Source organism: Triticum dicoccoides, chromosome 1B (assembly GCF_002162155.2).
Source record: "Triticum dicoccoides isolate Atlit2015 ecotype Zavitan chromosome 1B, WEW_v2.0, whole genome shotgun sequence".
Taxonomy (NCBI): Eukaryota; Viridiplantae; Streptophyta; class Magnoliopsida; order Poales; family Poaceae; genus Triticum; species Triticum dicoccoides.
The window spans coordinates 94,240,175-94,254,770 of NC_041381.1; positions in this window are offsets into that span (position 1 = coordinate 94,240,175).

A 14,596-nucleotide genomic window follows, 5' to 3' on the forward strand; every position below is an offset into this window, starting at 1 on the left:
CTCCTCTCACGCAAACGTTTGTGAAAGAGCGAGAGGGTGCTCCTAAGGAGAAGAAGGAAAAAGTGAAGGGAGTTGACATCCAAAAGGGCAAGAGCAAGTCCTCAAACAAAGCCGGCGACTTTAACCCGTCATATGTGTTGTGCCGTGCTAGTGATGGACATGTTTATGCTAAATTTGTTGGTTCTCCTTATGAGTACATTGAATGGTCTATTTGGGTTCCTAAGACCCTTGTTACTAACATCAAAGGACCCATTACTAAATGGGTACCTAAAACCAAGCATTGATCTCTTGTAGGTGTTTGCTTCCGGTGGGGGATCATGGTTGCTCGATAGTGGAGCAACAAATCATATGACTGGGCGCAAGGACTTGGTGGTGGACGTGCAAGAGATTCCATCTATGCCCACCAATGTCGAGTGGGGTGATGCATCACATTCTAAGGTATTGGGTCTCAGCAAGGTTGTCATTTCTCATGATCTAACGATCAAGAAAGTCATGCTTATTGAGTCCCTTGCATACAATTTGCTTTCTGTTCGTCAACTTGCACTCATGGGTTTTGCTACATTCTTTGACATTGATACCGTGGCCCTCTTGTGGAGCAAGACTCTTAAAGTATCCTTTGTTGGGCATGTCGAGAATGGTCTCTATGTGATTAACTTTTCGGAGTGACCCACTAAGACCGCGACATGCCTAATGGCTAAAGTTGACGTGGGATGGCTTTGGCATCGCCGTTTAGCCCACGTCAATATGAGATCTTTGCAAAGTCTTCTCAAGGGGGACCATGTTCGTGGACTAACAAATGTTAGTTTTGCCAAAGATCGTGCTTGCTGTGCTTGTATCGAAGGAAAGCTTCATGAAAAGGCTCACCCTCCATCAACCATCATCTACTCGAAGAGAGCCTTGGAGCTCCTTCACATGGATCTCTTTGGGACTCCATATTTTGACAGTCTTGGAGGAAGAAAGTATTGCTTGGTGATTGTGGATGACTACTCAAGATACACTTGGGTATACTTTTTCAAGAGGAAGAGTGAGACTCAACAAACCGTCATCGACTTTGCAAATGAAGCTCAACATCAACACAATGCAAAGATCTTGACAATAAGAAATGACAACGGCACCGAGTTTAAGAACTACACCTTGGATGAGTTTCTTAGTGATGAGGGGATCAAGCACCAATATGCTGCTCCATACACCCCTCAACAAAATGGTGTTGCGGAGAGGAAGAACCGGACGTTGATGGATGCGGCTAGGACCATGATGGCGGAGTTCAAGTCTCCATACAACTTTTGGGCCGAAGCCATCAACACCGCATGTCATGCATCCAATCGACTCTATCTCCGCAAAGGCTTGAACAAGACTCCTTATGAGATACTCACCGGCAACAAGCCCAACCTCAAGTACTTCCGGGTGTTCGGTTGTAAGTGTTTCATTCTCAAGAAAGGTGTTCGTTTGTCTAAATTTGAGGCTAGAGCTCATGAGGGCATATTTGTTGGTTATGCTACAAACTCTCATGCTTACCGTGTCCTCAACAAGTCCACCGGACTCATTGAGGAGACGTGTAACGTGGAGTTTGACGAAAATAACGGCTCCCAAGTGGAGCAAAGTGGTACTTGTGATGTAGGTGATGAAATTCCTCCCCAAGCCATAAGAAGAATGGGTATTGGTCAAATCCTACCCATTGAGGAACCCCTTGTGGCCGAAGCAGAAGGACAATGCTCCACTCAAGTGGAGCCATCACCTCCCCAAGACCCACACGCTTCCGAAGAACAAAGTGAAGGCCCTCACCCTCATGAACAATACCAAGGGCAAGATCAACCTCAAGATGGTGGTGAACCTCTAAATGATGCCCAAGGTCAAGTTCTCCCCCTCGAGCAAATTCAAGATCATGAGCAAGCTCAAGATCAAGAACAAGCTCAATACGGCGCTCAAGATGATCAAGTTAACCCTCCTCCTTCCACACCCAAGGAGGAATTAGAGCGTCGTGCCACGAAGATTGCTTCCAAGCTCACCACCCAAGGCCATCTCATGGAAAACGTGGTTGGAAGCCTAACAAAGGGGGTAAGCACTCGTAGACAATTAGCAAACTATTGTGAACATCACGCGTTTGTCTCTTGTGTTGAACCCCAAAAGGTCTACGAGGCGCTCGAAGACTCGGATTGGCTCAATGCCATGCATGAAGAACTCAACAACTTCGAGTGCAACAAGGTGTGGAGATTGGTGACAAGACCATTGGGGAACCACAACGTCATTGGAACCAAGTGGATCTTCAAGAACAAGCAAGATGCTCATGGGAACATCATTCGCAACAAGGCAAGATTGGTAGCACAAGGCTACTCCCAAGTCGAGGGTATCGACTGTGGTGAAACTTTTGCTCCCGTTGCTCGTCTTGAATCCATTCGTTTGTTGATTGCTTATGCTTCCCATCACAACTTTAAGTTGCAACAAATGGATGTGAAAAGTGCCTTTCTTAATGGTCCTATTAATGAGTTGGTCTATGTTAAGCAACCCCCCGGGTTCGAGGACCCCTACTTCCCGGATCATGATCAACTCGATAAGGCACTCTATGGCCTTAAACAAGCCCCACGTGCGTGGTATGACCACCTTACCGAGTTGCTACAAGATCGTGGATTTGAAGTAGGACAAATCGATCCCACTCTTTTTACTAAGAAGGTCAACGGGGAGTTGTTTGTATGCCAACTGTATGTTGATGATATTATCTTTGGTTCTCCTAACATAGCTTTCAATGAGGAATTTGCCGCTCTCATGACCTCCAAGTTCAAGATGTCTTCAATGGGAGAGTTGAAGTTCTTCCTTGGTTTTGACATCAAACAAAGAAGAGAAGGAACCTTCATCAACCAAGCCAAATGCACTCAAGACATGCTTAAGAGATTCAAGCTAAGTGATGTCAAGCCGGCTACTACACCAATGCCTACCAAGTGCCAACTTGACATCGATCCCAATTGTAAAGCAGAGGATCAAAAGGTATATCGCTCCATGATTGGCTCCTTGCTTTACCTTTGTGCATCTAGACCGGATATCATGTTGAGTGTGGGGATGTGTGCACGGTTTCAAGCCGCACCAAAGGAAAGTCACTATGTGGCGGTCAAGCGAATCTTTCGATATTTGGCTCATACCCCAAACTTTGGCTTATGGTACCCAAGAGGAGCAAACTTCAAGCTTGAAGGTTTCACGGATTCCGATTGGGCGGAGACAAAGTGGATAGGAAGTCCACTTCCGGAGGGTGCCAATTTCTTGGTTGCTCTTTGGTAAGTTGGTCTTCCAAGAAGCAAAGTTGTGTGTCTCTCTCGTCCACCGAAGCGGAGTATGTGGCGGCCGGTAGTTGTTGTGCTCAACTACTATGGATGAGGCAAACTTTAAAGGAGTACGTGTCATTTGTGACAAAGTGCCTCTTTGGTGTGATAATGAAAGTGCCATCAAGATATATCTCAACCCGGTGCAACACTTCAAGACGAAGCACATTGAGATTCGGTATCACTTCATCCGGGATCACATTAGGCGTGGGGAGATCGAGCTCAAGTATGTCAACACTCATGATAACCTTGCAGATATTTTCACGAAGCCCTTGGATGAAGCAAGATTTCGCGAGTTAAGGCATGAGCTAAATATCATTGATTTGAGCAATGTGACTTGAACCCGTGTACCCCTCACCACACTCAACTTGTTGTCTAGTTTAAGTGTAGGCATGGACATAGGGGGAGTGTTGTTCTCTCAATGAACTCTCCCTCCCCCCATTATGCATAAATCGATCACCTCTTTCACATTAGCCATTTTTGATGGTACGTGTGCTTCAAAGACGAGTTTTGGTCATGGGCCCAAGGATAATTCTTCGCGGTGCCATACCATCCAACTCAAACATAGGTGGCTTCAGCCACCGCCCTCTCTCCTTGAGAGGCCTTGTCGCTTGGTGGTTTCTTGTTGTCTCTCTGCCTCTGGTTTGTGCGTGTTCTTATGGTTTCTTGTGTGTGAAAAGTTTCCGTGCAAAGGCATTTTTCTCGTGTTGAAACTTGCGGTGACTTGAGTTCGCGGTACTACCGCGGACAGCTGCGGTACTACCGCAGCCTGCCACGGTACTACCGCTTGCGGGAGCACGGTACTACCGTTACCACGCGGCAGTAATTTTTTACTGCCGCCTGGTTGAGCGGTACTACCGCCTCGGTGCGGTACTTCTGCCCGAGCGGTACTACCACGATGATACGCGGTACTACCGCGCCGGTTCGAGCGCGTGGGGATAAGGACGGGCAGGGGAGTTCTAACTCCCCATACCCATTCGCAGTCCTTTCCCACGTCGTCTCCTTCTCTCCCTCGCTCATGAACGGAGCCGGCGTTCGTCACCGGATCTCCTCCACCGGCTGCCCTCCCGTGATTCCTACCGGTGGATCGTTCCCCACCACGTGCTCTTGCTATGGACCAAGGTTTTTCCCCAACTCCCTCTCCTTGTTGATTGTGTTTGGTGTTTCTAGGTTTTGGGGGAGGCTTGTGCGTTCTTGAGATTCTTGGGCTTATTCTCTGCAAGAGTAGGATGAAGGAGCGTGGTATTGCATAGGATTTATACTTGTATTGTTGTCTTGCGCTAGATCTGATCACCGTAGCACTGCCGTTGTTTTGCGGTTCTTTTCAGATTCAAACCGCTGGTTGGATCTGCTGCGACGCGGTACTACCGTCCGTCTGGGTGGTACTACCGCTTGCACGGTACTACCGCCCTTCGGGAGCGGTACTACCGCGCTCTGTGCGGTACTAAAATTTTACTTCCGCTCCAACCACGGTACTACCGTGACCTCACACGGTACTACCGCGTTTGGAGCGGTACTAATACTTTAGTACCGCAGGCAGTGGCAGTTCTACCGTGGCTCACATCTATCGCATGCCACCTTTCTCGTATGTCTTCTATGTGTTTCTTGTGCTTTATCGTGGCCTTTGCATTGATCTTCGTTGCGTCTTTGGTGCTTTGCGTGTGTGTCTCAGGTGGTGGCTCTCGCCGTTCCAATCCCAGTCGTGACACTGGCTCCAAGCATCTGCGCAACCCAGGTGAAGTACCAGAGGGATCGTCTGCCTCCAAGCGCAATGTCAAGACCTCAGCTAGCAAGCACAAGGAGCCCGCTAAGGGCATGGATGAGATAGCCCCAATTGAGTATGTCCGTCTCAGGCAGCTGCACCCTTATGTGCACCCGCGTTCCACTGTCAGAGGCTGTGAGCTGTTCTGGAACAAGGCACAGACCAACATCTATCTGGATGTCATCAAGAACAAGCAGAATACCTATGTGGAGGTGAAGTGGATTGATATGCACCACATGAGGAAGGACAAGTTCCGTGACTACTTTGGAGAGGCTCTGGACTTGGTGGAGCAGTTTGGCATTGAGCATGTGATATCCTTCCACCTTGACTATGATCCTGAGCTTATCTGTCAGTTCTTTGCCTCAGTTTATTTTCACCCTAATGAAGAGCGGAGGATGACCTGGATGAGCAATGGCCGTCAATTGTCTGCTACCTGGAAGGAGTTCATGGATCTGCTTCATGTTCCTGATGATGGGCTCAACACTCCAGTGGGTGTTCGCCCCCATGGCAATGCTGAGTCTGCCAACAAGGACAAGCTTACTCCGTTCATGGTTGAGAAGGCGCTCGCAAATGGCAAGACAACGTTGGTGCTCAACTCATTTCTGGATATCATGTATCGCATCTTCCGCAACTCCTTGTTCCCTCGCATCGGTGACAAAGACAAGGTTCATGCCTATATGGTGGACATGATGCTTATTTGCGAGGACGCTCGCTCGTCTCAGTCTCAGCCACTTGATGTCTCACACATCATGTGGTGTGAGCTTCGGTTTGCAGTGTTCAACCGCAAGGTGCCCATCTATGGGCCCTATCTATTTCTGCTGATCTTGAAGACTTGGGAGAAGATGTTCCCTGGTGAGGAGTTCCTTGCTCCAGACTGGATTCGCCATGAGACCATCTGTCTGCGTATCAAATCCAACTGGGCCAACACCACTACTCGTGCCGAGGCGACTGCTGCTAGGACTGCTGTTGATGAGGAGGATGCTGGCGCCGAGGATGTTGCTGAGGGCCGTGCTGCTAGGCCTTCCCAGAGTGCCACTATGCCATCATGGGCCAAGAAGCTGAAGGACAAGATGAAGACTCTCTTCTGCATGCAAGCCAAGGGGCAGTACAGCACTCACGTGGCGTCCAAGGAGAGTCGTCGCCGGGACAACAAGATCATGCAGCTCTATGGTGAGGAAGTGTCTGGCGGGTCTGAGGAGCGCATCACTCCTGAGGCCGAGTGGATGGAGAAGCAAGGCTACAGGTGGACTGATTCTGAGGAGGATGTCGAGGAGACCATCCCAGCTGCAGAGGAGTCTGACGGAGAGCGTTGGGACGAGTTCCCTGCTTGAGCCACCTCTTGTGTGTAGGTGTCCTCTCTGCCTTTTTGGCGTCTCGATGCCAAAGGGGGAGAGAGTGTAGGGATTTGCGAGTTTGCGAGTCGTGTGTGTCGTGTGTTTGCTGCTTTCTTGGTTGAACTATTTGTTGCTTTCTCGTTCGAACCTTGGTTACTCTACTTCGTATGGTGTAAGAAATATGCACTCTATCTATCCTAGCGAGCTTGTGTTATATTGTGCTATCTTTATGCTATGCTATGCTATGCTTATTTGTAACGCCCCGGTTCCGATGCGCCAGGTGTCTGCCAGTTATTCGCTGTCGTTGCCATGTCATTTTCTTGTGTGTTGCACTTTGCCATGTCATCATCTGCATTTCATATCATGTCATCATGTGCATTTCATTTTGCATACGTGTTCGTCTCATGCATCCGAGCATTTTCCCCGTTGTCCGTTTTGCAATCCGGCGCTCCTATGTCATCCGGCGTCCCCTTCTTCTCTCCTGTTGTGAGCGGGTGTTAAACTTTCTCGGAATGGCCCGAGGTTTGCCAAGCGGCCTTGGCATAGCACCGGTAGACCGCCTGTCAAGTTTCGTGCCATTTGGAGTCCGTTTGATACTCCAACGGTTAACCACGTAACCGTAAAGCCCTCTTTGAGTTGCAGCCCAACACCCCTTCCAAAGTGGCCCAAAACCCATCCAAACCCCCTCCATGCTCTCGGTCGTTCGATCACGATCGCGTGGCCGAAAACCGCACCTCATTTGGACTCTCCTAGCTCCCTCTACCTATATATAGACCCTCCCCTTCCATTTTCGCGCAGATGAACCCTAGCCTCTTCCCCTGCGCGCCGCCGGACATGTACGCCCGGCGGCCGAACACGTCCACCGCCGCCTCCATGTCGCCCGGACCAATCCGGGGACGCCACGTCAGCGCCGCCGCCTCCCTCCTCAATTCACCGGCCGCCACCTCATCGGCGCCGACCCTCTCTCTCCTCCGCCGCCGCCAGGGCCCGCGGGGCCCAGATCCGGCCCGTCCGGGCCCAAGCCGGCCCCGCCGTCGCCCCGCCTCGCCCGCCTGCCCCGCCGCCTCGCCTTCTCGCCGCCGGCCACCAGCGCCGCCGCCGGCGTGCGCCCGCGCTGGCCGTCCAGGCCGCCGCCGCCCACAGCCGCGAAGCCCCGGGTGCTCGCCGCCTTTCCTCTCCGTCGCCGCGGATCTCCCCAGCCGGAGCCTGAGCTCGCCGCCCGCCGGAGCTCCTCTCGCAGCCGTTCGCCCCGCCTTCGTCCGGTCTCCGTCGGCCTCCGCGGCCGCGTGCGCCGCCGCCTTGCCAGGATCCGGCCCGATCCGGCCCGAGCTCCCTTCCCCGGCCAACTCCGTCCTACTCCGGCGAGCCGCCGTCCCGTCTCCGACGAACCTCGCCATCCGTGCCCGTTCTGGTTCTGCAAAGGTTGACTTTCCCCTTCCCCGAAAACGCCCAAGTCCCTGGAATCTTGCATAAACATGCCATGTTCATCGCATCACATCTCTGCATCTGTAGCTCCATTTCGTGCGTATAATATGTCAAATTGTTCGCCTCGGCGAGTAATTCATTTCATTCCATTGCATCATTTTCATTTGAGCTCATCTTGATGCCCGAAATGCTGTTGGAAGAGTGCATGTTGATGTTAATCTGCTGAAACTGTTATAACTTGCTCATTTATCATTTTTGCCATGATTGATGTGTGCATCCTATGAGGTTGATGTCTTCATGTGTTTTGATCTATGCCATGCCTTCTTTCCAGGGGTGTATGCCATGTATTTTTGTGATCAATATGGTGACTAGCACAAGCATGCAAACTAGGCTTCGTGATATTGCTGATTTTAGTCCCTGTTCTGCTGTTATTTTGATGCCATGTAAACTTGATGCTACAGAGAGATCCATGCATATTTTGAGATACTTCAGTAAGGATGTTTTGAACATATGGTTATTGTCTATCCATTCATGCCCTTGTTTGAAATTATGGAGTAGTCTAGCATGTCATTTGAGTGCTCTACTTTTGCTTCAAAATGTTTCCTGGCAGATTGTTTACTTGTTATTCAATTTGGCCAAGGTTGCTATATTTGATCCTTGCATGCTATGGACTTGTTCTTGACTTGGTTTGTTTCATAAACATGTCTTATTGATGATGCTATGCTTATATTGTCATGCAATGACTTGTGGTGAGTGAATCGAGCTTGTTAAGTAGGGTAGTTGCTGTTGCTGTTTTCCTGACAGATTCTGTTATTTTCTGATGCCATGTTAACATGTTGCTACTAATCATTCTATGCATAATCTGGAGATGCTCTATAAACATGTTTTGATCTACATGTCTTGCTCTATCCATTCATGCCACTGGTTGCAATTATAGCCTTCTGGAACATGTTGTTATCTTGCTCTAAAGTTTGCTAAATGTTGTTGTTGTCAGCCTGTTAACATTAAGTTCACTTGTTCCCATGTGTTTTGCTAGTGATCCATGTACCCTATGACCTTTAACTTGCCATGCTTAGCTTCATAAACATGCCTTCTTATTGTTGGTTGCTTTGCCATGCCATGTATTGCTCTGTGGTGAGTGGTTCAAGCTCACCAACATGCCTACTTATTGTTGTTTCTGCCATGTTTGAATCTGTAATATAACTTGCCATGTTTACATGGGTGCCAACATATTTTCTATGCCTTTTTGGCTTATGGTCACTAAGGGACTTTTGATCTATGCAATTAGTAGATTCATGCCATGCCTTTGTTTGCCATGATATGTTCCTGTAACATGTTGTTTGCTTGCTCTAAACATTGCAACCTGATGTTATTTTGGCAAAGTCTGAAACTGTTATTATTTGCAATATCTCCATGTCTTTTGGAGCATGTTCTAGTTGTTTCTGGAGATAGCTCAGTGTTCATGTTTTGTTATGCTTTACCTGTACTTCATGCCCATGCCTTTTGTTATTATGTTGGGGTGCTGTAGCATGTTGTTTTGATGCTTGTAAGATGCCTAGTTGCTGTTTTGGACAGATTGTTGTTATGACTTGTATAGTGTGTGTGTGTGTTGCACCGTTGCTCCGTTTTGAGAGTGCTCTATATGAAACTTGCTTGATCTTGCATGTAGTTTCATATCATCATGTTGCATCCTTGTTTTGAGGTGTTTGCTTGATGTTTGTATGCATTTTGCATCAATGCCATGTTTAACTTGTTTTGCTCATATCTTCTAGGCCGTAGCTCCGAATCTAATGAACTTTATATGTAACTTGACTAGAACTTTGTGTAGTTCATCTTGGTGCATCTTAACTTGCTGTTTAACAACTTCAACTTAAGGTTTATTCAGTTCTGGACCAATTTCGAAATTTGCATATGAGGACTTACCGGAATTGTTATATGTTGTTCCCGGCCTCATTTAAACTTGCCTTGATGTGTTGTTCTTGTTTGCATCATCTCTTGCCATGAGTAGCTTCATGTAGCTTGGTCATGCATCATGCTTGTTGTGCATCATGCCTTGTTCATGTGTGGTGTGTTTACCTATGTTGTGTGCTTCTTCTTGTTAGTTCCTGTTTCGTTGCGATCGTGAGGATTCGTTCGTCTACGATTGGTTCGGCTTCATCCGTTCGTCTTCTTCATGGACTCGTTCTTCTTCCTAGCAGGATTTCAGGCAAGATGACCGCTACCCTGGATCTCACTACTATCATTGCTATGCTAGTTGCTTCGTTCTATCGCTATGCTGCGTTACCTATCATTTGCTCTTCAAGCCTCCCCAAATTGCCATGAACCTCTAACCTTTGACACCATTCCTAGCAAACCATTGTTTGGCTATGTTACCGCTTTGCTCAGCCCCTCTTATAGCGTTGCTAGTTGCAGGTGAAGTTGAAGATTTCTCCATGGTGGACAGGGTTATGTTGGGATATCACAATATCTCTTATTTTATTAATGCATCTATATACTTGGTAAAGGGTGGAAGGCTCGGCCTTATGCCTGGTGTTTTGTTCCACTCTTGCCGCCCTAATTTCTGTCATATCGGTGTTATGTTCCCGGATTTTGCGTTCCTAACGCGGTCGGTGATTTATGGGACCCCCCTGACAGTTCGCTTTGAATAAAACTTGTCCAGCAAGGCCCAACCTTGGTTTTACCATTTGCCTCACCACCACCTACTTTTTCCCTTGGGAGTCGCTCTCTCGAGGGTCATATTTATTTTAGCCCCCCCCGGGCCAGTGCTTGTCTAAGTGCTGGTTCGAACCGAGTAGACTGCGGGGCCCCCTCGGGGCAACTCGAGGTCTGGTTTTACTCGTAGGATGTCTCATCCGGTGTTGCCCTGAGAACGAGATATGTGCAGCTCCTATCGGGATTGCCGGCGCATCGGGTGGCTTTGCTGGTCTTGTTTTACCATTGTCGAAATGTCTTGTAAACCGGGATTCCGAGACTGATCGGGTCTTCCTGGGAGAAGGTCTATTCCTTCGTTGATCGCGAGAGCTTGTCATGGGCTAAGTTGGGACACCCCTGCAGGGTTTAAACTTTCGAGAGCCGTGCCCGCGGTTATGTGGCAGATGGGAATTTGTTAATGTCCGGTTGTAGATAACTTGACACTAGATCCGAATTAAAATGCATCAACCGCGTGTGTAGCCGTGATGGTCTCTTCTCGGCGGAGTCTGGGAAGTGAACACGGTTTCTGTGTTATGTTTGACATAAGTAGGTGTTCAGGATCACCTCTTGATCATTGCTAGTTCACGACCGTTCCTTTGTTTCTCTTCTCGCTCTCATTTGCGTATGTTAGCCACCATATCTTGCTTAGTCGCTGCTGCAACCTCACCACTTTACCCCTTCCTTTCCCATTAAGCTTTGCTAGTCTTGATACCCATGGTAATGGGATTGCTGAGTCCTCATGGCTCACAGATTACTACAACAACAGTTGCAGGTACAGGTTATGCGATGATCATGACATGAGAGCGATGCTTGCTTGCTTGAGTTCTTCTGCTTCTTCTTCGATCAGGGGATAGGTTCCAGGTCGGCAGCCTGGGCTAGCAGGGTGGATATTGTTTGAGTTTCTGTTTATGATTCATCCGTAGTCGGATGTTGTTCTTGTATGTTGTATTGTTGTATTCATGTGGCATTGTATGCCTTATGTATGTATCCCCATCTATTATGTAATGTTGATGTAATGATATCCACCTTGCAAAAGCGTCTTCAAGATGCGCTTCTATCCTTGGTGGGACCTTCGAGTTCCTTTAGGATAGGGTCGCATCTTGGGCATGACAAGTTGGTATCAGAGCCTCGACCGACCCTAGGAGCCCCCCTTGATTGATCGTGTAGTTTGGCCGTTGTTGGGTCTAGAAGAAAACTGTTTTCGGAGTCTAGTTATATCGGAGAGTAGGAATTCTTTTACTCCTCTGCCCCTTCGTCGCTCTGGTGAGGAATCTTGACGTAGGTGTTTTGAATTACTCCTCTTCCTCTTCAAATTTTCTTTAGGTTCACGCAGTTGGTTTTCCGGTAGTTGTTCCTCAGCTCTTTTCATCCGGTGCATTTCTCGTCAAGTTGACTCGAGCCTCTTCATCTTTGCCAAGTTCATTCATCAGTTGTTTTCTTTTCCCACCCGCCCACCCTTCTTCCTCTCGGAACCGGAGTCCGTAATCGAGTATGCTTTCTACTCGTGCGAAATTTTTGCTTTCTTTCCTCAATGATTTCAAACGGTGTTTTTCTCTTCAAGATATTCGTCGTTTTCCCCTTCCAAGTTGCCTTTGCTTTTTCCCGCCCTCCCGCCCTTTTTCTTCCCGGAGTCTGAGTCTCTTTCGACCATCTATTTCATTCGTGTGGAGCCTCTTCAATCTTGTGTCAATCATTTCAACCGGTGAATTCTCGTCTTGTTCGTCATTCTTCATCTCTTTTTCTTCTCCGGTGGACTCAATTCTAGTTTTTCGGGTTGATCACATTCTTTTCCTTGGATCAAGTGTTCTCCTTGCTCGTTCGCCTCTCGCCATTTCAATCATTCCAGAGTTCGGAAGACATCTTACGAGATTTGTCTGTGTTTGAATTAATTCGAGGTTGTCACCTCATTCAAATATTTCAATTGTTCCGGTGCATCAACTATCTTTTCAACAATCATTTCCAACGGTGTTTTTCTTTTAGTGGGCCCTAACCCACAGGTCTTTTCCCAGGATCTTACCTGACTCTTCTAATTCCCCCGGAGTTATTCTCAATTCTTTTCAAGTGTGACGTAAGAATGGATTTCATCAGTCAGATGCCTTTCCAAGATCGATTTCAAATCATTTCATTGTTGGCTCAACCTCTTTGCTTTTACATTCTCCCGGAGTATCTCAGTAATTTTGGTGGTGTTTCTCGTTGTCATTTGAAGACCGAAGAAGAAGAGTTTTTCCTCTAAATCTTGCTCGTTCTCTTGAAGATTCATGGTTCTAGCTTCATATTATCCTCTCAAATTATTCCGTTTGTCAGATAGTCTTTTCTTATCCATCCGAGTAAGTCAGAAGTTGTTTGGCCGTTTCTTTTCACCGGAGGCCGTCGTTCCAGAAGAATTCTTCGTCCTCACATTTCAGCTACCGTTATCTATTTATCCCGGTGCTTCGTTCAAGTGTTCCTTAATCAGCTCATGATCTCTTTATTCATTTGCATCTAAATCCCCTCAAGCGTATTGGTTCTTCTAATTCTTCCCGGTGTTTCATTCTCTTTCGTCAGTCATTTCCGAATTCTAACGGTGGTTCTTTCAGATTCTTTTTCCTTCGTTATCATATTAATCCTTTCGTTCTTCTCAGTCCTACCGGTGGTTCATGAAGACTTTCTCAAATTTTGTGCTATGTTCCCCTTAATTCTTTTGCAAGAAGAATAAGTAGTATGCAAAAATCCATTGCTTGTCATCAATTTAATTTGATGAAGGATAAGCATACAATAAATCTTATTCTTGTTTCCTCATAGTGAGTAATCACTTCTTTCGGAGTTTGTTCTTGATGAATAAATTCTAGTACCAAGTGTTTTCATTTTTTCTTTTCCGGAGTTCAAATTTCCTCGACCATCTCGTCGGAACCTCCATCTAAATCACCGCAAGGCTCATCTTATTCTTTCATCCTTCATTCTATCTCATCATCCTTTATTTTACCGGAGTATTCTTCATGATTTAATTCATTCTTCAAGAGTTCATCAAGTACCATTCCATCCTCTCAAGTTTGTTCTAATCCTTCCATGTTCAGCCGGAGTGCTACCTAAATTCTTTCAGTCTTACTCGTTTCTTTTCTCATTCTAACCACTCCGGTTAGAACGAGTGGTTTCATAGTCTATCTGATTCCGTGAGCTTTCCATTCTCGTCATTCTCGTCGTTCTTCTCTTCTTCTCGAGTGCTATCGATTCTTTGCTTCTTCTCTTGAGTTCTTGCTTCACCTCTTCCTCTTTCTCTTCCGTCTCGGTCCTAAGATCTCGGGACGAGATCTCTTGTTAGTGGAGTAGTGTTGTAACGCCCCGGTTCCGATGCGCCAGGTGTCTGCCAGTTATTCGTTGTCGTTGCCATGTCATTTGCTTGTGTGTTGCACTTTGCCATGTCATCATCTGCATTTCATATCATGTCATCATGTGCATTTCATTTTGCATACGTGTTCGTCTCATGCATCCGAGCATTTTCCCCGTTGTCCGTTTTGCAATCCGGCGCTCCTATGTCATCCGGCGTCCCCTTCTTCTCTCCTGTTGTGAGCGGGTGTTAAACTTTCTCGGAATGGCCCGAGGTTTGCCAAGCGGCCTTGGCATAGCACCGGTAGACCGCCTGTCAAGTTTCGTGCCATTTGGAGTCCGTTTGATACTCCAACGGTTAACCACGTAACCGTAAAGCCCTCTTTGAGTTGCAGCCCAACACCCCTTCCAAAGTGGCCCAAAACCCATCCAAACCCCCTCCATGCTCTCGGTCGTTCGATCACGATCGCGTGGCCGAAAACCGCACCTCATTTGGACTCTCCTAGCTCCCTCTACCTATATATAGACCCTCCCCTTCCATTTTCGCGTAGATGAACCCTAGCCTCTTCCCCTGCGTGCCGCCAGACATGTACGCCCGGCGGCCGGACACGTCCACCGCCGCCTCCACGTCGCCCGGACCAATCCGTGGACGCCACGTCAGTGCCGCCGCCTCCCTCCTCCAATCACCGGCCGCCACCTCATCGGCGCCGACCCTCTCTCTCCTCCGCCGCCGCCAGGGCCCGCGGGGCCCAGATCCGGCCCGTCCGGGCCCA